A 4,109-nucleotide genomic window follows, 5' to 3' on the forward strand; every position below is an offset into this window, starting at 1 on the left:
GAAAAAAAAAAAAAAAAAAAAAAAAATACTGTAACAGAACACCTACAGTATAATGATGAATTACTTTGTTCTGTGTTTACAACAGTATTATTCTGTTCTTGCAGACACTCCCTACTATTCCGCTCTGATTTTTTTTCCTGTGTTTTTTTGGGGCTGTTTTGTTTTGTTTTATGTTTTTTGGTACCAGGGATAGAACTCGGAACCTTGTGCTTGCAAGGCAAGCCCCACTGAGCTAAATCCCTGGCCCTTTTTCCTGGTTTTTGAGAAAGGATCTTTCTGTGTAGTTCAGGCTGGACTTGAACTCACTATGTACCCCAGTTTGGCCTCAAACTCCCAGCCATCTTCCTGTCTCAGCTTCCTGAGTGCTGGGGTCACAGGTACATGCCACCATGTCTGGCAATGGGTTACCTAATCTTAATGAGAATTAAATTTAAGTTTTTAGGAGCTGGAGGCCTCTCTCAGAGGAAGGATGCTTGGCTAGCATGGGAGTCAATTCTCATCACTGCCAAAAAATAAAAAATAAAAAAATTAAATCAGAAGATGTTTGAGTCTGTTTTGACAGGCGTATAGTGAAAAATTCATTTAAATTAAGATTTACACATGCAGCACTATGGTTGTACCAGCTTCTAACATGGCCACTCTGTAGTGTTGAAAAGCCATAAAACACGTCAAGAAGTATGGCTTTCTTAATTCTCAGCTCCATTTGCATCCTCACAACTGCACACACAATAACAGCATTTGTGATAGTTCCGCTGCTCATCAGCCCATGTGGGTGTCAGAACTTGGGCCTGGAGTCAAGGTTCAGAAATGGCTGATTGCTGCTCTCTAGAAGGAGGGGCTGGCTCTCCTTTACTAGTCCATTCATCCTTCTCAGCACCCTCACCCCTGAAGCCTTTCTCCTGGGAATTTCTGGCATCTCACATTTCTTTGTGGTGGCCTGGTTTACCCTTCACATTCCTTTCTCCTTTTTTTTGTTTTTTGTTTTTTGTTTTTTTGTGACAGGGTCTCACTATGTAGTTGAGACTGACCTGGAACTCACTGTGTAGCCCCAACTGGTCTCAAACTCACAGCGATCCTCCTGCCTCAGCCTCCTGAGTGCTAGGATTACAGGCATGCGCTACCATACTCCAACAGTGGTGTGATGTAGCCACCTATAAGAGCTTATAAGAGCCAACTGTCAGATTTAAAATTTGGAATTTATGAATTGTTTTATGTGAACTGGTTGTTAACCTATTAGTAGGTTGAATTGGCCATGTGGGTAGGATTTGCACGACGGAAAACAGCAAATCAGGAATGTGGGGAAGGGAAATTGTTGTTTTTGAGAGCTGGTTTTCCTGCCTCTGCTACAACCATACCCAGCCCAGACCCTCCTCCCTTATGGACTAATTGAGAACTGTCCAAAATGGTATTCTGCTTTCCTTGGGCCATCATCCTTGAAGAAGTCCATTTCTTTCTTTCTTTTTTTTTTTAATTTTTGAGACAGGATTTCTCTCTGTAGTTCAAGCTGGCCCTGAACTCACTGTGTAGCCCAGACTGGCCTCGAACTTGCAGCCATCCTTCCGTCTTTGCCTCCCCAGTGCTGGGATCATAGGTGTGCGCCACCACACCCAGCTAAAGTCCATATCTGATTCCTCTCACATCTGCTAAGATGGCTATAGGTTTTTAAATAGGAAATTGTGTCAGTGATTTGACTTTTATCTGGGTGTCTAGTACTAATTAAGAGCCTATCAACAGTGAAATGGAATCCGGAGGTGAACAAGTGGCTTTCTCCAGGGGGGGAAAATGGGAAGGAAGAGCTGTGTGAAGCCCCAGGGCCTTCTAACGCAATGTTCTAATGCAGCCTGTAGCTTGTTCATCCCCCACCCACCCAAGCATTAAAGTATTTCTGTAGCACACATGGGCCTCTCCTAGGGAAAGATTTTGCTGCTGCAAAAAAATAGATTTGTTCCATTTTATTCTCAACTGATGATTTCTTCATAGAAATTTTTTCTAGTTAAGAGTAATGTCTGTGATGATTAATCATGACTGTCAACTTGAGCTTGAGAGCCACCTAGGGTATTAGTAAGTCTTACTTCTAGGTGTGTTTGTGTGGGTTGTGGGTCATAACCTTGGGGTCTGTATTTGGTGCCTGGCCCCTTCCTCTTTGTCACTCTTCTCCTGTGCTCTGCTTCCTGGCTGCCATAAAGTGAGCAGCTCTGCTCCACCATGATGTTTCCTGCCTTGGAGCCAACTGACAGTTGATTTAAACATCTGAATCTGAGAGCCAAACAAACTGTTTTCTCCCTTAAATTATGTGTATCGGGCATTTTATGTTGGCTAATAGCTACCCAATACAATGTCCTTTGCTAAAAGTTTAGAAACCATGTAAAACTATGAAGAAAGTTAAAAAATCACCCCAAATCTGAAGTCCCAGAGACAATATAACCACCGTTAGCATTTTAGTGTAGAACATAGCCTGGATTGAATTATCCCCTCCTATGCTCAGCCCTCAGGGTGCTAGTAGGCTGGCTCTCTGAAATGAATATCCCAGTTGGTAACTTCTGCTGATTTCTGTGGTAAATGTATCTATCCCCTCAGTCAGTAGCAAGGTATAGTGGGATATCTCAGCATGGTACTAAGGGGTATGCATAGCAGGCTCTCGTGGCCCTTTTTCAGCCCATGACACCAACCTTCAGCAGCACCCTTAGTCTCTTCCAGTGTCCCCCGTCTTGGTCACCTAGCCAGAGCTTCCCATCCCCACATCACCATATTGTATCCATTCTGCCTGCAGAGTATCTTTTACCCATTGGCTTCCTTTCACCTACTCAGCTGCTATCTTTAGGCCACATCACATTATTCTGTCGCTCTGCTGTCTCCTTCTCCTTCACATTTTCTGCTTCTTCTTCCTCACCTTCCATTTTCCTATAACAACTGGTTAGATCTTAAAGTACACATTTTAGCTTGGCATGGTGGTGCACACCTGTAATCCCAGCACTTGGGAGGCTGAGTCATGAGGATCACTGCAAGTTTTAGGCCAGCCTGGGCTACATAGTGAGTTCAAGGCCAGCCTAAACCACAAAGCAAGACCCTATCTCAAAAAAAAAGGGGGGAAGGGGGCTGGGGATTTAGCTCAGTGGTGCCATGCCTGCAAGCACAAGGTCCTGAGTTCAATTCCCAGTACTGGGGAAAAATTTTTAAAAAGGGCCAGGGATGTAGCTCAGTGGCACAATGCCTGCCTGACAAGCACAAGGTCCTGAGTTCGATTCCTGGTACCAGAAACACACACACACACACACACACACACACACACACACAGAGAAATACACATAGTGTTATTCTACATTGCAATAAATGTCACTTTCAAGGAATGGCATTCCTGACCACCCTTTCTCTGAATGTGGTTTGTACATAAAACAAATATTTAGTAATTTTGTAATTTTATCTTATTAGAATGAAAACTTTATGAACTCCGTGACTATATTGCTTTTTTGCCAATACCTAGAAGATTATTCAGAACAGATTATATTGAGTGAATAAACCCATTCAATCTGGTATCATGCATAAACATATGAATGGACCTGTATATTCTCTATATCTTTTTTAGTATATGTGCGCCAAAGCAAGCACATATTTTCTATGTTATACAGCTGAAAAAGTTTGATGTAATATTATGCATAAAGATTTGTGGCCTTTTTAATTTTATATTTTACTATCCGGTCATTTTTCTAACTCCTACCTTGCCCAGCTGCTGATAGTTGTGGGAACTTGTCCTGGGACCTGATTCTTTCTTTTTCTGGCAAGCATCTGTCAAAGCTCAATAAAACCTTTTAATTCAGAGGAAAAAAAACATGTATTTTACAGGAAAATTTATGTTGTATTTTTTGGTACCGGGGATTGAACTCGGGTCCTTGCGCTTGCAAGGCAGGCCTCCAAACGGCTGAGCTAAATCCCCAGCTCCTTATCTGTTTTCTATTTTTGTTTTTGTTTTGGTATTGGGGATTGAATTTGGGACCTTGCACTTGCAAGGCAGGTGGTGGAACCACTGAACTAAATCCCTGGCCCTCCTTATCTGTTTTTCTAATAATATGGATTTTTTTTTTTTTTTTTTTTTTTTTTTTGGGTTTTAACTC

General features: G+C 42.1%; 1 protein-coding gene across 2 annotated transcripts in view; it reads left to right on the forward strand.

The window, feature by feature from the left end:
* Parp4 (poly(ADP-ribose) polymerase family member 4) overlaps positions 1 to 4,109 on the forward strand; it is a 97,873-nt gene that overhangs the window by 22,864 nt on the left and 70,900 nt on the right. The gene's annotated exons all lie outside the window — the stretch shown is intronic.

This window comes from Fukomys damarensis, unplaced genomic scaffold, assembly GCF_012274545.1.
Source record: "Fukomys damarensis isolate Sample0158 unplaced genomic scaffold, DMR_v1.0_HiC HiC_scaffold_38, whole genome shotgun sequence".
Lineage (NCBI taxonomy): Eukaryota > Metazoa > Chordata > Mammalia > Rodentia > Bathyergidae > Fukomys > Fukomys damarensis.